Source organism: Cupressus sempervirens, chromosome 8 (assembly GCF_028749045.1).
Source record: "Cupressus sempervirens isolate cs-2001-9-10 chromosome 8, ASM2874904v1, whole genome shotgun sequence".
NCBI classification, from domain to species: Eukaryota; Viridiplantae; Streptophyta; class Pinopsida; order Cupressales; family Cupressaceae; genus Cupressus; species Cupressus sempervirens.
The window spans coordinates 576,970,785-576,996,453 of NC_143125.1; the positions used below are offsets into that span (position 1 = coordinate 576,970,785).

Sequence of the window (25,669 nt, forward strand, 5' to 3'; positions counted from 1 at the left end):
CTTGGACAATGCAATTGGGAAAACATTGTCACAATAAATTGTGGTTCCATCCTCTTGCCTTTCATTCAAATCTGTCAAGATCCTCCTTAACCAAATAGCTTGGCATGCTGCTATATATTTAGCCTCTACTGTAGATTGAGCAACAATAGGTTGCTTCTTGAATGCCCATGAAATTGCACTCGATCCCATATGAAATACATATCTGAAAGTGCTCTTTCTATCATCTATACTTGCAGACCAATCACTATTAGTATAACCTATCAACTTAAATTCATTTGCTGTAGTATACAAAATCCCAAATCCCTTGGTACCTTTCACATACCTTAGGATCCTTTTTCCTGCTTGCCAAAGGGAATCCTTTGGTGTTTCCATAAATCTGGAAATTAGACTTACTGCATGCATCAAGTCTAGCTAAGTTGCAGTCAAATACATTAAACTTCCAACCATACTCTTGTATAGTGTCAGATCCACTCTCTTGCTAGAGTCTTCCTTGCTCAACTTCACACCTACTACTGTTGGTGTGGGGGCTGCCTTACTGTGCTACATTTTGAATCTCTCCAAGATCTACCTTGCATATTTTTTTTGAGAGATGAAGATTCCATTTTGCATTTGTTTTACTTCTATGCCTAGAAAGAACTTCAAGAGACCTAGGTCTATCATTTCAATCTCATATTTCATGACCTCTTTGAACTCATCTATTAGAACCTTGTCATTTCTAGTAAAAATCAAATTATCTATATACAAGACAACAATCAACACATTTCTATTTGTTGCCTTGATGTAGAGAGTAGGCTCAACATTGATTTTGCTAAAGCCATTGTTCATCAAATATGAGTCAATCCTATTGTATGATGCCCATGGAGCTTGCATGAGCCCATAAAGAGCTCTCTTCAATCTATATACTTTGTGTTCTTCACCTGCAACTTCATAACCAAGTGGTTGCTCCAAATAGACTTCTTCTTTCAATATACCATTTAGGAAGGTGAACTTCACATCCATTTGAAATACCTTCCATTTATGCTGAGCTGCAATTGCTATGATAGCATGCATGGTTTTCATTCGTGCAACCGAGGCATATGTCTCACCATAATCTTTTCCATACTACTATTTGTAGCCCTTGACTACCAGCCTTGGCTTATGCCTATCAATCTTGTATTCAGCATTGCATTTGGTCTTGTAGACCCATTTCACTCCAATCACTTGCTTTTTGGGAGGCAATTCAATTAGCTCCCATGTCTCATTCCTTTCTATAGCATCTATCTCCTCATCCATGGCCTTACACCATTTCTTCTCCTTAACAACTTCTTCAAAACATATTGGATCACTATGAGAAAATAATGCAAAATTAACACTCTCATCATAATCTTCACACCTTTCATCTTGGTATATCTCCCTAAGACTCTTGGTCTTTTTTGGTAATAGGGAGGAGAGTGTGGGATCAGAATGTTCACTGCTGCTACTTTGCTGACCAACTCAGTCTTCACTGTTACTCAACACTGACACTCAGTCATGCCTAGAGGAGCTCGACAATGATTGAGGCTGCTTGCCTTTTCTTCTATTTACTCTTTCTTCTTGCTATTCATTAGCATCCTCTTCACTCATAATTGGTACTTTACTTTAGGTGCTCGATGATTCATCAGTCGGTCCATACCATGACTAATTTTCAAGAAATTCTACATATCTTGAGAGAATCATCTTGTTTCTCAATGGGTCATACAATCTGTATGCCTTTGATTCTGAGTTGTACCCTATGAAGATGCACTCCACACCTTTGTCATCCAATTTTTTCCTTTTCTGTTTAGGCACATGTGCATAGGCAACACATCCAAACACCCTTAGGTGTTCACCTATCCATCTTCCTCATAACCATGCTTCCATTGGAATTCTATCACAAAGTACCTTTTTAGGACACCTATTAATTAGGTAAACTGTTGTTGCCACAGCCTCTCCCTAAAATTTAGTTGGGAGACCTTTCTCTTTCATCATGCTCCTTGCCATTTCAACAATGGTCCTATTCTTTCTTTTAGCCACTCCATTCTGCTATGGTGTATAGCTGGTTGTGAGCTCTTTCTTTATACCATGTTTCCTACAAAAATTTACAAAAGAATTGGAGGTATACTCCCCTCCTCTATCTGATCTTAGGACCTTGATATAGTGTCCACATTCTCTTTTAGCCTGGGCTTTAAACTCAAGAAACTTATCAAATGCTTCAGATTTAGATTTCAAAAAATAAACTCATGTCCTATGACTGAAATCATCAATAAATGTCATGAAATAAGTACTCCCCCCAATAGAAGTAACTTACATAGGGCCAACTAGGTCAGTATGCACTAACTCTAATGGATATCTAGCCCTCCTAGAATTTCTAGAGTTAAAGGGAAGCCTATGTTGCTTACCCAGAATACAAACCTCACACTTGTCACATGAATTTCTTATTCGTGGCAAACCTTCTACCATTCTTTTATTTGACAACAAATTTAAATCAGCATAGCCAAGATGACCATACCTGAGATGCCACAGTCGTGAAGGGTATTCAATCACACTCCTTAGATTTGATTGTGTGTGAGGTGCAGCACCAACTTGAGATGAGAAACATGTCTCTATCCTCAAGGGAAACATTCTATTCTTTGCCATTTGAACTACTACAAGTAAGTTCTTGCTCCCATCCTTTTCATGAATGACACACCTATCATTCTCCATTAGCACTTTGTATCCATTTTGAATGAGTTAACTAATGCTCATCAAATAGTGCTTCATACCAAGGGCAAAATACACATTTTGTATTTCCTTCTTCTCACCTTCCTTGGTGCAGACCATAATCGATCCTTTGTCGACTACTAGTAGGGTTCCATTGTTACCCATTTTAATATCAAATTTGAAACTCTTGTCAATGAATGAAAACAAGGTTTCATTACCACTCATGTGGTTGCTACATCCACTGTCGAGGTACCAAACCTAAGGGCTTATTTCTTCACCAACATTACACATGATGACGGTAGTGGCATTATTTCCACTTCCCATGTTCACATCAGCCACATTTGCTTGTCCTGACTAATCATTTTCCTTCTTCCAACATTCACTTGCATAATTCCCATATTTATGATAGTAGTATCATTCTACATTACTCCTATTTGAGTTGTAGTTTTTCTTACCTCCTCTTGAAGTATTTTGTGAGATACTTAATCCATCTGCTCTTCCTGAGCTTTCTGTTGTAGCATTTATTTGTCCTCCATTACATCATCCTCTGCCTCTAGAGTTTCTGCCTAAGCCATTTCTTCCTCTCCCCCTTCCTCTTAGATTTGACTAAACCTTGAATGCTTGCTCTTGGGAAGAAGATGTATTTCTATTGATCCTATGCTCATGGGTTTGAAGAATACCCATTAACTCATCCATTGTCAAAATAGTGGGGTCTTTAGCCTCTTCTATGGTCATGACCAATTTGTCATATTTATGAGGTAAACTCCTCAATATCTTTTCCCCTATCCTCTGCTCTTGATAGTCTTCTCGATTTGACTTCAGTTGGTTAATCACATTGGAGGTCCTTGAACTGAAATCTGTAATTGATTCATTTTCTTTCATTTGAAGGTTCTCAAACTCCCTCCTTATATTTTGTAGCTTTACTGTACAAACTTTATCAGCCCCCTTGAAGTTCATCTCAAGGATATCCCATGCTTCCTTTGCATAATTTACTGCTGCAATCTTGAAAAAAATAGTTTCTATCATTGCTGCCTCAATAAGATTTAATGCCTTTGCATCCTTTCTCCTTGACTCTTTCAGTTGAGTCTTTTGTGCATTTGTGAGAGCACCATACTGAGTTGGGTTTGTCACATCATTGAACCCATTAATCACAAACTCCTATAAATCATTTGCAACCATTATGGTCTTCATCTTCTTTTCTCATGTATCATAATTGTGTCCATTGAAGGGTGGTGGCTGTTGCCATATCTTTCCTGCATCTCCTACCATGTTAAATATCCCAAAAAAAATTGACCTAACTCACTATGGATGTGGGGCCTCAAAGGTCTGATACCATGTGAGAAATAAATCACAACTTTAAAAAACTATGCTCGGCACTAACTATTGCCAAGTGCCAATTTTCTCGGCACCTTAAGGAGTTGAGTGGTAGTTTGTTTAGCACATGAAGGTGTTGAGTGATAGGTAGTAGGTGTCAAGTTAGCTCGGCACAAGAAGAAGTTGAGTAAGCTCAACAGACAAAGGGAAACACTCGACAACAATGGATGCTGAGTTAGCTCAGCTCAAACTGGAAAAATTATAACTTAGAGAAATTTCAACGTGAATGTTTCCACCATTAAAACTAGAGAGCCAAAGCTTGAAGCTTCTAAACAAACTTCTCAAATGCAATGAATAGAAGAAGAACGATGGATTCAAGTATGCCTACTTTCTTTCTATTCAACTTTGATTAAAAATATTCCAAAATCTGGGAGCATTGGGCTTCAACCAGAAAACCCTAAAACTTGAACAACTTCAATACGTCAAAATTTTAAACTTGCAACTTTAATAGTTGCATACAATGGTGCCTAGAGCAATCACTGCTTCAACAAGACAAATCAAACAATAACAAACTTACAGAATGAATAGAGGAAGAAAGACGTGTAACTAGAAGCACGACAATGATTCCTTCTATCTCTGCTGATCACTTCCTTTCTTCTTTCTCTACTCTACAACTCTCTGATATTCTCTTCTTCACCTTCACTCTATCTAGTCGAAAGAATCTAATCATCCTTTTTGTCTTCTGACCTAAAACATTTTTCCCTCTCATTTTTCAAACTCACCTATCGCGTTCAATTTTCTATCTATTATACAGGTTTTCAGAGGTGGTAGGTGGGTGTTTGGCTCTAGGGACAAATAACTATATGCAATTAATATTCCAACACTTTTCCCATAATAGGGTTTGTTTTCATGGTGTTGAATTTCTCACATGATTGTGATTAATTCTTTTTGGTTAATTTTTCCCTCTAGATATTCAGCTCTTTTTGCTCCTTATATTCAGTGGGGACTAGCATTTGTTGGATGTGACTATTAAAATTGTTAATTGGTTATCTCTAGTAACTCACACTAGCACACACTACCATGAGATAAAAAATGATCATCATTCTTCCATTGGACAAGTGAGAAATTCTAAGCCATTCCTATAGAAAAGAGTTATTGATTATCTGTGTCTTATTCAAGAATTTCTTCAAATCGTAGGAGCAATAAAGGAAGAGATGATCCCCAAATTGGGAAAAGGCGAAGTGATTGAAGAAACAAAGTTACCATTGGTTTGAGCTTTTTTCTTAGTATCTTCTCATGCTTCCTTCTCATCTAATCACTTCTCTTCTAGCTTGACTTTAATTGCATCTTTGCAATTCTAAAAATATTGAGGGTTTTCTCTAGAAGATTCATACTTTTTTTTTTTTTGCTACTTTCTTATAGCTTGATCCAAATTTTAATAAGGGTTTCATGAGATTTTTCACTAGATTTGGCAAGATTCACATATTTATTCAAAACTAAAACATAGCTTTTCTAATTGTGACTTTGTTACACTTATTACCTTGTGACATGACCTACGATATTTCTTGTTTCATGGCCTGTATATTTTTGGCGCTAATTTAAAACTTGAGACTTTCTCTACTACTTTCTTGCATTATGTTGTTGCATATTTGATGGCTATTGTTTACCAGTGTATAGAGAGGTAAAGGTTTTCATAAGATTTATCCTTCATCAATATCGAGTGTGCTAAGCATGGATTAAAGATCACTTAAAATCTACATATTTTGGTTTACATTTGGCAATGGGAAGCACCCACCTAAATCATGTTTCTTAGTTGACAGTTGCGTCAGGCCTTCAAAGAGGTGTCATGGGATGCAAAGAAGGCTATTTGAATAGTGTATAAAGAAGGATTGATTCCAATGGATTTTTTTTCATTTTGCAATACAAGGATATCAGATTGTGCTATCAAGTGGTAAAGCTGGAAATTTTTTGTTTCAGATTTTTTGATCTTCATAATCAAGATTCTATTTTGATATAGGGAATTCATGTAAATGGTTTGTATAAGGTGACCTATATAGGGTTAGATGGTTGAATAGTTTTATAGTCTCATGTAGTTTATATATGCATATTGTTGAGAGCATGTGTCTCAACATTGCAATATTTTTATGGAAAATTCTAGAATTTGTTTGTGGAAGTTTTTCACTTATTTAAATCTTGAAAAAGAGTGTATAAAATACCAAAAAGGTCCCTTGTCCATATTAGAATATAGGAGGGTCATTTTTAGGCATAGTTAGCTTGTTTTATGACTTTTATGGGGGTCTAATTTAAGAGACAAAATTGTGGACGGGATTACTATTTTAATCTGATTATTTTTCCATATTGAAAATGTAAATATCAAAATTGGGTAACATGTGGCATGGCAGTTTTTCCCTTGGTTTTGCAAAACCACAAGTGGTTTCCAAGTTGTAAAATCACTATAAAAGGAGGACTTGGGAAGATGTTTGAGTAATTGAGTTCAACTTGCAAGGCTGGTGCTAGAAGGAGTCTCTCTAAGTTCGAGTTGTGGTGATGCACTCCTATATGAACTTGCATTGCAAGTGTATTGTAATCATCTTGATTTGATAATACATTGTGCAGGTTTTGAGGGTAGGTTTTTTTTCCTAAAAGGGTTTCCCCATGCTAATCATTGCGTTATGTGTTCATTCTTATTTTGATTATGTTGTTATGTATTTCTTGAGATCTCTGCAATAGTTAGTTGAATTTTCATAATCATCCTCTCAAAGATTAGTGTAGGAAGTGATTATGTGCACCTTTGCTTCCTTACAAGTGGTATCAAAGCCTGGCTGGTTTTGGTTCTATTTGTTGGGTTTAGGATTTTTGAGCTAATCAAGGTTTGAGTGGGAGCTTGTGCAGAGTATTTTATTTCTGTGTTGCAGGACTAAAAAGATGGCAAGCATGTCAGGAAGAATTAATTTTGAAAATTTTTCTGGCACAAACTTTGAGATGTGGAAGCTAAAGATGGAAGATCTATTGACTAATTGGGATCTATGGGATGCGATTGATGAGAAAAAATCAAGGCCCATAGATCTGACTTTAGTTGCACAATATAATGTGATAGACAGAAAAGCTAAAGGTCTCATCAAATTGTGTCTTGCAAACTCGATTCTAATTAATGTCTATGAAGAATCTACCGCAAAGAAGCTTTGAAAAAATCTAAGCAAGATCTATCAAGCGAAATCACTTTTGAACAAGATTTTCTTGAGGAAGAAGTTGTATTCCTTAAGAATGGAAGGTGGAAAAAATTTTGAGCATCTAGAAAGATTTAATATGTTGGTGACTCAATTGACCTCAATTGGGGTGCCAATGGATGAAGAAGAAAGGTGTCAAATCTTGCTATGTTAGTTGTTAGACTCATGGGATAATCTTGTGATGGCTATAGCAAGCACTTTAGTTGTCTTGAAGATGGAGGACATTGTTGGTTCTCTATTTTCTGAGGATATGAGAAGGAAGGTCTCTTTGAATGCCAAAGAGGTGTTGAGTGTTCATGAAAGACCAAAAGAAAGAGGCAAGAACAAAAAGCAGCATGGCCATTCTAATTCCAAAAAAAAGGGGAGATCAGAATCTCCTGGTAAGTCCAAGGCAATTTGTTGGAATTATGGCAAACTTGGACACTTTCAAAAGGACTACAAAGAGGAGAAGAAGAAGAAGAAGAAGAAGCAAGATTCTGATTTTGAGTCTGAGAAGGAAGATGGAGATGCTTTCATCGTAGCCTTGGCCACTCATGCAAGTGAAAATGCATGGTTAAGAGACTCAGGTGCATCTTTCCACATGACTCCTAATAGAAACTAGTTTAATAAGTATGAAAATTTTGATGGTGGCAAGGTGTATTTGGGTGATAACTTAGTAATTGATATTGTTGGTTGTGGAAGTATTTGTCTAAAAAATTTTGATGGTAGAATTAGAAGATTTGATGGTGTCTTGCATATCCCTAGACTAGCAAGGAATTTGTTATCCATTAGTAAGCTAATAGATGCAAGTGTGCATGTACAATTTTCTAAAGTAGGTGTAAAAATGGTGAGAGGTGCTATGGTAATAGCAAGAGGAAGCAGATTGGGTACATTGTACCAGCTTGATGCATGCACAGTCAAGTGCAATAATACTTCTAATAAGATTGTGAAAAAGACTACTCAGTTGGAGAAGGAGAAGATTTCTCTTTCAATAGATGGTCATGGTTTTTGGGTACCCAAGGGTGCTTTGTCTATCGAATCAAAGTTTCTTGTAGAGAAGACCATGTTAGGGCACTAGACACTCAGCCACATAGGTGAGAAGGATCTAAGGACCTTGAAAAATAAGAACTTTGTTGATGGTTTAAATGACTGCAATCTTGAATTTGATTTTTGTGAGCATTGTATCTGTGGTAAACAAAACCGCATTCAGTTTTACTCAAGTTCTCATAAGTCTTCATGTATTTTGAATCTAATCCATTCAAATGTATTTGGTCTAGTTGATGTTCCTTTTATTGGTAGATTGGTTTATTATGTTTCTTTCATTGATAATTTTAGTAGAAGAACATGGGTTTATTTCCTTAGGAGTAAAGCTGAAGTTTTCAGTCATTTCAAAGAATTTAGAGCAATGCTTGAATTGTAGATTGGAAAGAAAATAAAAATTTTAAGAGCTGATAATGGTGGTGAATTTTTCTCCAATGATTTTGACACATTTTGTTAAGATTGTGGTATTAAAACAGAGAAGACAACTCCATATTCTCCATAGCAGAATGGAGTTGCAAAAAGAATGAATAGGACCCTGATGTAGAAAGCTAGGAGTATGTTGAGTGGTGTTGGAATAGAACAAAAGTTATAGGCCAAAGCTATAGCCACTACCTACTACCCGATAAACAAGTCTCCTAAATCAGCTCTTATTGATAAGATGCCAATGGAAGCATGGTCGGGCCACAAGTCTTCACTTAGATTTCTAAGAGTGTTTGGTTGTGAGGCATATGCTCATGTGCCAAAGGAGAAGCGGACAAAATTGGACAACAAAGTTGTAAAATGTATCTTCATCAAATATAGTTATGGTGTGAAAGGATATAAGCTTTGGGATCCTATTGCACAAAAGGTATTTTATTCCATAAGTGTTAATTTTAGAGAAACTAAGCCTTTTTTTGTTATAGTGTAGCCAGAGTAGATAGAAGAAAAGAAAGATATGATTCAACTTCCTGCTACACCTAAGAAAGTTGAATCGAGGCTCTTAGAAAGATGAGATGTTGAAGATAGCTCTACAAGTTCTGAATCATCAGAGGAAGAGGGAGAACCTAATCATGAACTTGAACCTCCTGAACCTGAACTAGATCATGTTCAAAGATCTACTAGACAAAGGAAACTACCTAAAAGGTATGGGTATTCTCCTGATGATTGGAGATGCATATTTGCATTGAATGCTAATATTGATGAACCAAGATCTATACAAGAGGCTCTTTGTACGAATGATTCAGAGTCCTATAAAATAGCAATGGATGAAGAAATGGCAGCTCTTCAGAGTAATCAAACATGGGACCTTGTACCATTGAAGCCTGTTGGTTGTAAATGGGTGTTCAAAAGGAAGATGGGTTCAGATGGAACCATTGAGAAGTATGAAGCACATTTGGTTGCAAAAGGTTACTCTCAAGTTGAGGGAGTAGACTATGGTGAGATTTTTTCTCTAGTAGCCAAAATGACATCCATTGGATTTTTTCTTTCTATTGCAACAGTTTATGATCTAGAGATCGAGCAAATGGATGTGAAAACTGCTTTCCTTCATGGAGATTTGGAGGAAGAAATTTACATGTCACAGCCAGAGCACTATGTGGTAAAAGGTAAAATTCATTTTGTCTATAAATTGAAGAAATCCTTGTATGGTTTAAAACAAAGTCCTAGGATGTGGTACCAAAATTTTGATACATATGTGTTGAGTTTGGGATTTGTGCAATCTAAATCTGATCACTATATATATTTCAAATCTAATTGTGATGGTTTCCTGGTTATTGCCTTGTATGTCGATGACATGTTTATTGGCAAAGGAAAAGGTTTGATTACAGAGTTAAAATCTCAACTCTCAATAAAGTTTGAAATGAAAGATCTTGGTGCAGCTAGGCACATTCTAGGAATGGAGATTATAAGAGATAGACAAAATAGAAAGCTTTGGCTAGGCCAGAGTACGAATGTTGGTACTATTTTCAAAAGGTTTAATATGTAGGATTCAATACCATTTAGTGTTCCTGTTACTATGGGAACAAAGCTTTCTAGCTCACAGTGTCCTACATCCCCATTGGAGATGGAAGAGATGAGTTGAGTACAATAGTAGAGTATTGTTGGAAGTTTGATGTATGCTATGGTCTGTACAAGACCAGACATTGCCCAACCAATGGGAGTACTTTCCCCTTATATATCTAATCTAGGAAGAGCACATTGAGATGCAGTAAAAAGAGTTTTTAGATACTTGCAGGGTACCTTAGAGTACTCAATATGTTTTCATGGAATAGGAAATGAGCATTCCTTGGATATTTGAGGCTATGTGCATTTAGACTGGGCTGTTGATGTTGATAGAAGAAGATCCACCAGTGCATATGTGTTTACATTATTTGGTGGTGCAATTAGTTGGATGAGCAAGTGACAGGTTGTGGTCACTTTGTCCACTACCGAGGCAAAGTATATGGTAGCTACTCATGCCTGTAAGGAAGCCATTTGGCTAAAGAGATTGTATTTAGATATAGAGTTCAAATAGGGTGTAGTGACAATTTATAGTGACAGCCAGAGTGCAATCTGCCTAGTGAAGAACCCAACTTTTCATGCGAGGACCAAGCACATTGATGTACAATATCATTTTGTGAGAGATATGGTCGAGGAAATCAAGGTGAAGCTTGAAAAGGTAGAGACTTTGGTGAATGTTGCTGATGCATTAACTAAACCCATGAGCACAAAGAAATTCATATGGTGTTTAGAGTCTATGGGCCTCTCGGTCTCTAGCAATTAAGTCCATGATATTTAGGATCCCTTGACTCTTGCAAGGTGTTTGACAAGTGGGAGAATGTTGAGAATATGTGCCTCAACCTTGCAATCTCTTTCTAGAAAATTCCAAAATTTCTTTGTGGAAGTTTTCCATTTGTTTATATCTTGGAAAAGAATGTATAAAATACCAAAAAGGTGCCTTGTCTATAGTAGAATATAGAAGGGCCATTTTTAGAGCATAGTTAGCTTGTTTTATGACTTCTATGGGGGTCTAAACTAAGAGACAAAATTGTGGACGAGATTACTATTTTAACCTGCTTGTTTTTCCATGTTGGAAATATAAATGTCAAAACTGGGTAACATGTGGGATGGTAGTTTTTCCCATGGTTTTGTAAAACCACAAGTGTTTCCAAGTTGTAAAATCACTATAAAGGGAGGGCTTGGGGAAGTGTTTAAGTAATTGAGTTCAATTTGCAAGGCTAGTGCTAGAAGGAGTCTCTCTGAGTTTGAGTTGTAGTGATGCACTCCTATAAGAACTTGCATTGCAAGTATATTGTAATCATCTTGGTTTGACAATAAATTGTGCAGGTTTTGGAGGGTGGAGTTTTTCTCCCGAAAGGGTTTCCCCATGGTAATCATTGTGTTATGTGTTCATTGTTATTTTGATATGTTATTATGCATTTCTTGAGATCTCTACAATAGTTAGTTGAATTTTCATAATCATCCTCTCAAAGATTAGCGTAGGAAGCAATTCCACACCCTTTGCTTCCTTACACATACAAGGAAATTTAAAATGTGGCCAGTAATCCCAAAATTTTGTAGCAATGTGATAGTGTGATGGTTTAGATAGACATATACAATATCACAAATTTAGATACATTTAGTTATAAGCCTACAATAAAATTGTTACAACTATATAATGATATGACCGCACAGCTCTTGGGGGTCCATCAGCCTTTCACATTAGTAATAGTTTTTCCATCTACTTCTTGATAATTATGTTCTATTTTACAATAATGTTTGATGATGCACAGATGATATTTATAGAACATGACTTCTTTGAGTTTCATGGTATTTATTTGATGGATCCCATATGACTTTGTAGACATATTTTTTTATTATCATAGCGCATGATATTCAGGTGGAAAATCTTGCACTTTTTAGTGTTATCTCTTGTCCACACAAACTCTATGAATGAGGATTCCATTGCACAAACCATTACATTTAAATTTGATGTTATTTTCCTTTGCATGCTACAACTATGTGTGTTTGAATCATGGCTTTCTACTTTGCTAACTAGACTCTTTGTTTACATTGTAGTATTCTACAGCTCTACCTTTATTTGTGATGGTCATGAGATTTTTGCACCAAATACATTGTTTAATGAAAAGCTAGCATGATTTGATTCCAGATGTACACTAAGGTTTTTTAATGTTTTATTATGGTACAAACTTTCCTTTTCAAATGACCTTTAGGTTCCTTATTCTAGATGTATAACCCAACTTTGTCATAATTGTTCATAACTCTTGTTCCATGAATTTCTCGGTTAATCACTTTGATAGCTAAGAATATTTCTTTAATACTAACATGTATCAAATATCACATATGATGCCATATAGATAAATCTGAAATCATTTAATGGGGTTCATTGAATTGTCTTTGTGTTTTTGTAAGCATTAATGTCTTTTTAACATGTTGAATTCTACTTCCTTGTTTCATGCAGTGTTCCATCTTTTTTCTATTCCTCTCTTTCTTGAGAGAAAGTTTTGAAGAATAATCAGCAGCAAATGTAAATAATTTGTTTTCCCTATTTTGATTGCCCTGAGAGGAAAGTGGATGCACTAAGAGAAGAAGTGTTTGAGTACCTAGATTTAAATTAGGTAGAAATAGAAATTATTTCAATTGTTGATAGTCAGAAAACTTTAAACACACATACTTCATTATCTTTTTATTTCTCGTAAATTAGATGCATTACTACGCTTTTCCATCTACAAATAGTGTGTCTAAAACATGCATAATACATGCCTCGTTCCTCCTATTGGTGTTAAGTGTAGTTAGATTGGCCTCTAAATTTCTTTTACTTTTTGTGAAAAATATAAGAAAAAAATCGTGTTGATGTGGGTCCGTTGCAATTCTCTGTCATCCCTACAAAAGGCTTGAGAGTAACAATGATTTATTAATAGATCAATTATGCTACTAAAAAGCTCAATGTAAGACAAAGTAGAGGAATTTCCCCAATCCATAAGGTCTAAAAGAAAATGACATTAAAATTTCTAAAATTGACAGTTGAGACCCAGTCGAATATCAAAACATTGAACTTCTCTCTTGTAGGTCAAAAAGATTATAATAGACTAAGGTCGCTTCAAGTTGAATTTTACGGTCTGAACGTTTTCCTCTATCAGACATGCTAGATTTGATAATATTTGAAAGAGTGTATTGGATCCATTAATCTAGACATTATGCTCCTAGCAATCCAATTATTCTGGTTGAAATGGAATTAGGTATAATACTAATTGCAAGCATATGACTAATTAGCTATGTCTAACTATGATATTGTCAAATAAATATTTTAGTTTGGAGAAATGCTTGAAATTTTGTATATTATCAAGTGTAATGCTAAGCTGTCATGGGGTATGGTTGTCTATCTAAATTTCATTTCTTATTGAGGATAAGAATCAATTGACTAAACACACAAATTCTATGCAAATAACTACCATGCAAAAATGTTTTTCTTTTAGCTTAATTTTACATTAACTTATGAAAAATATGTGGTAAAAATGACACTTTTTTTATCAGATACACTCAAAGGTCTATAATGAATTTTTTAATCTAATATTTATTTCACTTCAATATAGATATAAAATATTGGAGGAGCAATATTCACGTTCACACAATTTCTTTTTGTATCTTTTGCAATGATAAATACTTTTTTAAGGGTCATTGTTCAAAATCTCATATACATTAAACCTAAGAAAATAAAATGAATTATACTTAAAAATGTAGCCTATTATTTTCCTATCTATACTACAAAACACTACTATTGTCAATAGTTGAAAAACAGACAAAGAAATTTTGAGAAAGAAGAAAAAGGCACAATGCACATTCTATAGACTAGTTTACAAGTTACATGTCTTCAAAATCATATCTACCTATAGAATGTGTTGATTCCCACTTCAAGATCATATCGACCTATAGAGTGTATTGATTCCCACTTCAAGATATTGATAGTTAATCGAAGTCAATCTAGGAAATATCTAATCTCACATTGTCACTGATTAAAAGATCCCATGTTGTAGTAGAAATTGAAACATTCTCTTCATACACTCCAAATGTTGTTATTGGAACATTCTCTTCATACTGACGTCCTCCTTATATGGCTCCTAGGCCATTGTAATGTGATATTCTTCTCCAATTGTTTCTTGAGGAACTAATTATCTTAGAAGAAATTTAAACAATACTATGAACATATTCTTAACTATGTTATTTGCTATAAAATGATAACAATGAAGTCTACCGAAACACTATTCCCAAATGGATAAACTTTTATGGATATATTAAATCATCCTTCTACATTTAATATGCTTCAAATGAAGAAAATATCAAACCTCATAACTAAATTACAAGTAATTCATCTTTAGAAATTAAAAGCCCTTCATGACATATGTCTACAACTTGACTCAAAACCTTATCCCAAAATCTACCACAATAATGGTAAGAACTTTAATGCTTTAATGCTTGTGCCCCTTGTTTATTATAAAATACTTTAACATAATTGCTCTAAGTGAAGAGACGATATTTAGATCTATTATTCAAAGCGGAGGAGGTAAATATCTAAGATCAACTTGCTTACTTATTACTTAGCTTTAAACATCGCAATCATAGACATCAAATATAACATTTTAATTTATCCTGCTGACACGACTTCCAAAAAGACTGGGAAAGATGAGAAGGACATTGGTACTTGAAAAGATAAAATAATAATAATAACATAAAGCTGGAACGTAGATTTATATAATCAAATTTTATCACAATTTGGCATAACAAAGAAAAACAGTGCTCTAGTATAAATTTAACAACAGCGGAGTTGCAATAGATGTACCAAAACATCATATGCCAACCCATCATTTCAGCACTTCGACATGTTCCCTGTCTGCTTTATAATTTCTCAAATTCTTTTCGCAATCCAGTCTGCAATTGAGAGAAAACGAAAGGTGTGTATCAGCGTGGATTATCTTCGTTCACAAGGGCCTCTGGCGCCGAGATCTGAGCATCATCTGCATAATTTAAGATAAAAGAAACAGATAGACGATTCCACCACACTTCACTGATCACGCGGTGAACCGAACACATGTACCTACCATTGCTCCATGCCTGCCATCAACCAATCTTCAAAAATTTCCCACCCAAAAATACCTAAATTATACCTTAAAGAAGAGACGGTTAATTTATACCTTAAAGCAAATACCCAAATTGACAATAAGGGAGTTTGGTGAAGGCTTGACGTTGATCCACTCCGCATCTTTGGATCGTACCTAAAGCAGGCTTCCTCTTCATCATTGTGAAGGATTGTCAAGCAACCGCGGTCTGCGTGAGCAAACAAAGCTTCCTCCCCACTATATTTTCTGTAAGATGTACAGCCATTTATTCTCAACAAGGCTTTACATTTTTCGAAATCATATTGATAGAATGTCTCGGCATCCAAACCCAGGCTTACAAGAATGAGCTTGATTATCCTCTCTGCAAGATCTGACAGAAATAAACTGAAAGCACCTATCGCTTCACTGTAATATGAAAGCACAAAAATCTCAATACTGAGATTTTTCATAGTACCAGAATTGTAAACAATGGTTATTTTTGCCATAGTACCACAGTACCGGCTATCTACTTTCATTGAGGAGATATTTTTGGGACCCGCTATCCTCCTTACGAAAACAATATATCAAAAGCCAAACTTTTTATTTTTCAACTGAATGCAGTCACACAAAAGAAAATAGAATAAAATAGAGATCTTTTATACAAGCCTAGCTCTATTAAGCAAGATCAATTTCTTTTATTCCATAGACACTAATTAATCTAATTACATTACCTCTTTATATTATAGAGGATTGCAGGCCTAATTTTCTTATCTAAATCAATTGTCCAATTCTACAATCATGGATATCACTCCCCTGGAAGCAGCTCAAACAAATACAAATTGCTAAGTTCTCAAATTGATCTTCTTGCATGGGCGTGTCATTTGAAGAAGACTCAAACACAACTCTTTCTAATTGATACTTTAACTAGCATAAATGGTTGAGATAATCTTGGATTTACATTTTCTTTAATCAATCCTTGTTGTATGGTGAACTACCAGATCACACTCGATGATGGAATTGGAGTCAAGCAGCAGTAATCTACATACTCCCCCTTGATGTTGAGACTCTCAATTCAATCTCAAGGCACTCAAACTTAACTCATGTATCTTATAATGCAACTCTTCATTACTAGATTCTTATAGACTAGCATGGTACTTTTGATAGAAGTCAACCATCTCTTTATGCATTTATGTCTTTCATGAGAGATCACAAGATTATGGCTTCCCCTCCTTTCTCTAACATAGAGAAGACTCATGACACATCCATGTGCCAATTAGAACAAGCAATCATCAACTACTTCACTCACATATCTAAACCTTGATCCACCACTGTCATTTTTGACATGCAAACTTGGAGGTTTGTACAACATTTTTGTTACTTTCTGCCAACATGATCCATCGATTGATCCATAATCAATTTGTATACAACCTTTTGAAGATTGTCCACTACAACCTCTATTTCAACATGACTCTTCACTATGACTTTTCAACCCATAGATGCTACAAGGGTGAAGATCCCAAAATTTATCTTATGTATGTCCATCTCTACTACAATTGGAACATGAAATATATTCCTTACTTGAACATGATTTTTTTGAACTTGCAATACTACCAACATCAAATCTATCATGAGCAACATCAGATCTCTCTCTTTTACCAAATCCAAGGCCTTCAAATTTCAATCTCCAAATGAGTTTGATAGGCTCCTTCATGCCTTTCCCATGCTTTCCTAATCCACTTCTTTGAAAACCCATTTTTTGCATAATCTTCAAGCCAATATTATTCTTAAAACAATCTTTGTCACTATCTAGACAAATTTTATCCACCCTTGTAGATGGTTGCTTACCTTCATCTTCAACTGACAAAACATGAGAACAAACCAAATCGTGTGCTGCAACCAACATCACAAATAGATGGCTTTGATTTCAACATTTCTTTTTCTTCTTTCAAAACTTTGAACTTTTTACTCAAATCTTCATTCTCTTTTTTTATTTCGTCAACTAATATTAAATTATTTTTCAATTCAATATTTTCCATTTTTCTTTTTCAAGCTTCTCGATTTGACATAGATATTTATGACTCTACTTCCCAAACTTTTTAAAATTCTTTAAGAATTCTGAAATACACTTCTCTAACTATCTCAATTCATCATTCAAAATATTTTGTTTAGAAATAAGACTTTCATTCTCCTTCTTAACCTTCTTACCTGATTTCTCCATTCATTCAAAGAATTTCTTTACACAAATAAATTACATGGGAACAACCTTCTTCTTGATTTAATTTTTCTTTGGAGCTGAAATCTAGTTTTTTCAAACAAAATAATCAATCTCAACTACGGACCTTCAATTGCCTTCTCTCGTTTCTTCATCTCAATTTTCTACGAACACGTCCAAGATCTTATCAGTCACATAAAGAAAATAGAATAAAATAGAAATTTTTTACACAATCTAAGCAAGACCAATTTCTTTTATTCCATACACACTAATTAATCTGATTACATTACCTTTTTATATTATAGAGGATTACAAATGATTTGACCTGATTTTTTCATCTAAACTAATTCTCCAATTCTACAATCATGGATATCACACCACTGGAAGCAGCTCAAACAAATACAAATTGCTAAGTTCTCAAATTGATCTTCTTTCATGGGCATATCATTTGAAGAAGACTCGAACACAACTCTTTCTAATTGAAACTTTAACTAGTATAAATGGTGGAGATAATCTTGGATTTACATTTTCTTTAATCAGTCTTTGTTGCTGTGTGGTGAACTACAAGATCAGACTCGATGATAGAATTGGAGTGAACCAGCAGTAATCTACACCATCGTTGAAAATACAATGATTTTTTTTCAATTTTATTTTAGATTACATAGCATAGAGATTATGAACAAATATTAAAAAATACATTTATTTTTTTTCTCAATTTTATTTCTATTTTAGATACATAACATGGAACAAATGTTAAAAATTTGAGAAAAAATCTTGTACACATTTATCTTTTGCAGAAATGGCTGTGAATGAATAAACCAAAACAAAATAAAACGTGGATAAACATACCAGAAGTTAGAGTTTCCTTCGTTTGGCCATATCTTGCGAGACAAATCAAGGATTGTACCTTGATTGGGCATATCAACCAAGCAAAATGATTCAAAGTCAATCAGATCGCCAGGTTTACGCATGTAACTCTTCGAAGGATCAGAGGATGTGACTGTGTCTTTAACCTCCATGGGCATCGACAACAATTCCCGGCTGACTAACAAAATCTTTTGTAGAAGATCTTGTGGGACTTCGTGATTGACTAGCCTAAAAATCCCCCACTCTTCACAAGCTTTTCGGAGTTTGACAACCTCCGGATGATATTGAAGGCGGTCTTTATCAAATTCCGAGGGACATTGTGAGATGTCAATTATAGGGAGATCAATTTCTTTCATGATGTCTCTACGAGAGACAAGAAGAGAATTAGTGTGGCAGAATTTGATGGGTGGATGGAGATATAACACAGAAGAATGGAGCAATGAACACGTAGATATTGAAGTGCTCCTTGCACATAATTCTCTATTAATTCAACACGAGAATGTTCCTGCATACCTCATACTTGATCAGATGGAACTCTCTGATATTAAACATCTATACACACAGTAGCCTCGTATAACTCCTGATCTAGCGTCTTCTATATGCCTTTTAATAACAGTAACTTACAATTAAATTCCCCATTCCTAAAAATGGAAGCGTATCTCCTACCAACTCCCCTTCCACATGGTATCATTCATTCTTGAAGGAATCTAAAGATATTTATTATAGAAAAAGTTTTGTAGGTTACTATGAGGCTATAGAAGAAAAGTGGGCGTAAGCATGACACAAGTGTAAGAATGATGGTGCTTCCGAAACAGAGAGAGAAGGTGGTATCGTGGGCCGTACTAAATAAAAAGCATGTTAACGAAAGAATAATTACTTAATCTCTCGATATTTCTTCGTCCATGAAATGATAGAGAACTTTCAACCCCTTCATATGATTATTTTCAGATTATGTGGAGGCATCCTGTTTCTTTTTTGTGGGTTAATGAGAATACCTCAAATGTATTGAATTTGAGTTCGATTGATTTTTCTGTATCTCAACGTGTTTCTTTGGAATAATTGATACCTTACCCACCTGTCATTTACCATAATATCGGATTGTATTCTTTCTTTCATTTGACTTTGTCTGAAAGCTATAAATGGAAAATATAGCAACAAGATTCGATGTATCATGTTTTGTTATATTCATATATGATGGTTGCTTGATTCTTGAAAGAGGCCAAAGAGTTGAAGAAAATCCAAAGTTTCTCCCGCTTCAAAATGAGATCTCTTTGAGATTCCATCAATTTCATATTTGAGTTTCTATAAAAACTTATGGAAAGTTGTTTCAATTACAGTTCAAAATATTAAATAGAGTAAATGATCAACTCCTCTTCTATTTAGGTTTTGATTAGGTTTTGATTTGACAAAATGAATATCTTTTATTTTTGACTCTTAATTAAAAGAGGATAATTATTAGTAAGAGTTTGATGCACAAATCTAATATCAGCAAGTTATAAAAACAGAAATATCTTGTAAGCTGGACTTTTTAAAGATTTTCTTAGTTATTAGTTCATATCAATCTATACAAGCTTTTTGTTTCAAGCAGTTTTATTTAGTTTTCTTCAATGTTTAGTAGATATTTTTTAAATTTTATGACTTGAAAATAGGTTTTCCCTTTTCAATGATCTCTACGATTAATATTTCAATATATTATAGTAAACTTCTTGGCTTGTATATGCTTGAGAATGATAATATATTCAAATTAAAGATTAAAAAATCATATCAAAGGTACTAAGCTAGTGGTTGATCCAATTGTTTTACTTGGTAGAGTTATTAATTAGATGAGTAAGAGTTAAATCATTATTTCTTTAATTATTGAGTAATAAAGGCACATGTTGCTACACTTTTATAAACTGAATGTTAGGTTTATTCATTTTTACACATGGTTGGGAAAATCAATTATGATAATCAAAGTATAATTTTTAACCAAGAATTCATGTACCACGCTCATACTAGGGATATAGACAAATAATATATCTTTATTTATAAAATGATTGAAAATGATGAGGTGATATGTTTTAAAGTAGATACTAGATATTCTAAACAATGTCTTAAATTTACTTATAAAACTAGTTACCACGGATAAATTTTGTTGGTATATAAATAAGTTGTAGACCTTTTCCTATATTTGATCCATACTATGCTTCTTTTATGCACCAATACAATATATGATATAAATTGAGAGAATCTTAAGATTTTGTGTGGTTAAGCTTACGATCATAAACATATTGTATTTGCAAATAACACTCTTGGAATGGTAAATTTGTTTTTCAAGTATTAGATAGCAGCCAAAAGAAAGGGGGACTAACCTCGAAGTACAATAAGGCTGAAGAACAGCTAGAATTCACCTCCCACTTATCTAACTAATACAAGTTGTATACAACAACAAAAAAAAGGCTAGATCTAAAACAAAGAAACCCTTATCAACAATCATATTCTTAACAAGTATATAAAATGAAAAATTTACTAGTACAAAAATAGCAATGTGTGACTAAAAAAACCACTAAAATTTGTATATATGTGACTAAACTTAGTCATGTGACTAATAGTACTTAATATCCAATCATTTATGACAATACCAAACATACTACAAAGCAATTTTAGTCATTTATTTTATCACTAATTTTGATCATTAATTTAGTGGTATATTTAGTAATTGATTTAGAAGTTGATTTAGTAGTATATTTGATCGTGGGGCTAGTCACATTTTTAGTAGTGTATTTAATCACATATTTAGTTGCATATTTGATAGTTGATTAAGTCACATATTTAGTAGTATATTTAGTAGCCTATTTAATCATATATTTGATCAAATATTTAGTATATTTAGTCACATGTTTAGTGGTATATTTAGTAGCATATCTAGTAGTATATTTTATCAAATACTTAGTAGCACATTTAAGAGTGTATTTGGTCATAATAGGGCACGATGGAATCGAACCACCATCCATCTACTTGCAAAGCAAGTGCTCTTCCATTGAGCTAGCACCCTTTAAAGAATAATCATATAATGTGTTTTCAATTGACAAGTAGAAGGTATTTTCCACAGAAAGTCAAATTGTGCTAATGGGACATTTACATAAATGGAAAATATAAGCATGTAAGAGATCAACTAAATTTATCTTGTGATCTATGGATTAAAATAGAATAAATTTGCTAATCTTTCTAGGATAGTTATAAATCTCAATAATGTGAAGATCAGAACCAACAAAAAAATAATCATTCTAATTAGTAAGAGTGTTTGATAAAATATTCACCTTGGTAATCATTGAGAAAACTACAGCATTAAAACATATGTGGAAAATGTATTTCTCACCTCGCAATGCACCACAAGTAGTCAATATTATCTCTTGTAGTGTTTATCTACTCTAGGAAACCTATTGTAGTGAGAGAGCTATCTGCATTAGTGGCAACATATTCCTGGAATGATTCCCAAGAAAATCCCTTAACAAGTCTTCAATTAGTTCATTTGGTCCATTTATACAAAATTATCTATATAATAGTAAAAAGGTTTTAAAAGGTCATTATTTGTCCATTTTAACATTCTAGGAAGCTTTAAACAAAATTGGGAGTCATTTGTGTTGAAGATGCAAATATTGCATAAAAGCTGCACCCAAAAGTTATAATGAAGGATGTAAAGGGTAGTTGGTTGGTCTTGCAAGTAATTAACTAGTTTGAAACTATCAAGGACATTATAAATGCCATTAAGAGGTTGAGATTTAGGTGTGGTGATCAGATTAGAGAAAAAATAGAAAACCTCTGATTGTCAGCCTATTTCCTGCAAGAAAAATTAAAAAACTCCTCATTTAGTATACTAATGACAACCAAGGGGAGAAAACCAAGAAATTTATAGCCAATATGATGCTAAACCATTATATCCACACTCACATCCTCCAAGTTTATCAATTACTCTATTCTTACTACTAGAAAGTATATTGCAAAACAAAATATGCTCATTTTTTGGCAATGATGAATCATGTCTATCAACATAGCATTTGCATGCTTTTGTGGTAGTAGAAAACTCTAGAGAAGACCTTATAATGTCTTTGTTAAACACACCTAGTACCATCTTACCTAGTTCCTCTTTGGTGTATATTAAAATCTTGTGTACGATGCTACAAAAATCCCTGCACATTACGAAGCAGGTAAAATAAGTTGCAAACACTATAAAATTTAGCAAGAAATATAGAAACTGTAGAGATTGTCAAAGGATAGAGAGTGCTTGAATAAAGGCTTTCAAAAGGCAGTGTTGATGAAACTCATATATGATTTCAATCTTATGTTTGACATGTTAAATTCAAATTTGGAATAAGATTTAAGTCACTTACTACCAAGGATCATCCCCATCCAGCATCATATATGTAGAATCTAAGACTAGTTTTGACTATTTTGTGTCAACATACTTAAGATGTTTACTAAGTTCATATCGAGCTAGTAACACATACCAATTAAATTATGTATAGATGCCAAGTAAACAATTGATGTTGAACTATAGTATGTGCCAAGCCAATAAATTCAATAGGTGCCAAGTGAACTTCAGGAGCTGAGCAATCTTCAAGTGTCGAGTGAAGTTCAAGTGCCGAGTGATGTATAGGTGTCGAGTCACTATAGATGTCGAGTGAAAGAGAACTACTATAGAAGCCAAGTGAGCCATTTTTTCTATATGTGTCAAGCATCAAAGGTAACAAGTGTCAAGTAAAAAGAAATCAACATATGAGTTTGTGCCTTCACAAACTCAGATGTAAACCATTTTTGGAGCTGACATAGATAAATTTTGAAGGATATTAAAGATAAGAAGGAATCTTTTGTATTACCTATGCAATCAGCATGCAGCCAATAAGAAAAATGGAGAAGGCATGAAGCCAATAAGAAAAGTGCAAGGAATGAGCAAGAAAATGAAGAATGAATATGGATCATAGATTCATACCTAACCCTAAGTCTTCAAAATCTTTAAAAGGAGGATGAAACCCCATTGTATGCATGAATGAGAGAAATGTATGGGTGAACTATAGTGAAATTCATAGGGAAGTGTGAGAAGACTTAGAAGAATAGAGAAACATTGTAGCATTCAGTTGATAAAGAATAGAGTACCAAAAATTCAAAGAGTGACATATTAGATCAAGCAAGAATTAGGTCAGTGAGAGTAGAACAATGATCTAGAATTAGCAATTGAGGATTGCAAAGCTATCAAGTCAAAGACTTTCTAATACTCTCTTGAAATTGTATTGGATAATGGAAATCCTATGGACTTAGGTTGGCCTAATAGCCATTTGTAAATCCTTTGATAAGGTAGCATTCCAAGTGAATGTAATGAAGTCCTTTAACCTATCCTACTTTTAGCAGGGTAGTGAAATCCTTTAACCAGGTCACTTTTAATAGGGTGTAAAGTCTTTAACAAGATAGGCCTTTCACAGGGTAGACCATTGGAAGTGGTCAAACATTGTAACCTTGAACAGTTACACATTGTTGCAGTGATATTTTGTGGGTGTCATCCCCACCCCAATTTTAGCTTCTCATTTTGGAGGGTTTCTGGGTTACCAAATTTGTGTGTTGTCTATTTTCATACATGTCTTTACTTTGATGTTTATTATATGGATTATATGCATGTAAACATTTTCAAATAAAAAGGTTCTAGAGGCTAAATTTAGATACTTTTGATTCACCCCCCCCCGCCCTCTCTCAGAAGTAAATCTTCCACTTGTTAATTCCAAAAATTGGTATCAAAGTTGAGTTCTCTCAAGATGGAGCCTTACAGCTTGGAGAAAAGATCTGAAAAATGGAAGTCTACAAACTTGGGAAGATCATAGAGAATTAGGCAATTGATATACAACTTTCTTTACATGCTTTGGAGGAAGCTAGAGAGGAACTCAGAAAATCCTTAAAAAGAAGAAGAAAGATTGCCATAGCTGAGAATGACACACAATACAATGAGATTGACACCTCAAATCTATTTTCAAATGAAGATTCCAAAGAGTTTGATGCAGCAATAGTAGACCTGATGGAGAAAAATAGAGCTTAAGTAGAAAAAATCAGAATACTCGAGCTAGAACAAGAATCTCAAGCCATAATGCTTTGTGGAGTGACTGAATAGAAGAAAAGAGCCATTGAAGAAAAAGCCATGATAGAAGATGACAAGAGAAATCTTACCAATAGACTGGAGGAAAGAGAATTGAGTTTGAAAGAATTTCCAACATGCAGCTAGACACCTTAAGCCAGATGATGAATGCACATCATGAACTAAATATGAAAGACATTGAGATCTCCACACTGAAGATACAAAATGATCAACTACAAAATGACCTAAAAATAGAAAAGGAGATTGTAGAGAGCTTCAAAAAATCTAATGAGGCAATCAAGTACTTTGAACAGCTACTGAAATCACCCAGGGCAAGCAATGACACTTCAAGACTTGGTTACACTAGCATTGAACAAGGAGAGTCATCCAAGACTGCTGAAGAAAGGAGTAACAAAGGTAAGAACACTAAACCTATTTGTCATTTCTATGGTAAAAAGGGACATACCTCTAATTTATGCAAGAGTAAGAATGCCCATCAACATGTCAAACCTAAGAATGTGAGTCATTGTCATAAGTGCAAAAAATAAGGACATCAAGCACATAACTGCAGGACTAGGATTATCAAAACACCAAAATTTGAAGGTCACTACTACAATTGCAAGAAGTATGGACATAGAGCTTTTGAGTGCAAATCAAAGCCTATGTGGGCACTTAATCAACCTGAAAAAGGATAAAATCATGGACAACACTACAATTGGGATTACAACACTAGGTATAGACTGTCAAGAATATGGACACATTCCTAAAAATTGCATAAACACATTTTAGAGAAAACTATAGAAAATGGTTGAGTAAAACCACATGTTTCAGTTGCTTGAAGACTAGTCATATCAACAGGAATTGCCCAATACGGTCAAAGGAACCCAATTTAGAAGTCAACAAAGAAAAAGATATGGTAGATGTTGAACACATCAGAGGAAAAATAAATAAGACATGGAAGAAGAAAGATGGATGTAGCACATCAAATGAAGGGGATCACTTCACCTAATAGGTCAAGTGATCACACTTCATCAAACTAAGTAGATAGAAGGCATGAGGGACTGATTTACTAAACCTTATCATACATCAGTTCCTAAATAAGATAGTACTGAAAAGAATAGATTTGCATGAACAAAGATGCAAAGTCGAAATTCAAGTTTTCACC

General features: G+C 34.2%; 1 pseudogene; it reads right to left on the reverse strand.

Moving 5' to 3' along the window:
* Window positions 1-15,094: 15,094 nt before the first annotated feature.
* LOC149543734 (C4-beta,C20-epoxidase pseudogene) lies at window positions 15,095-18,763 on the reverse strand (annotated as a pseudogene).
* Between the last annotated feature and the right edge of the window lie 6,906 nt (window positions 18,764-25,669).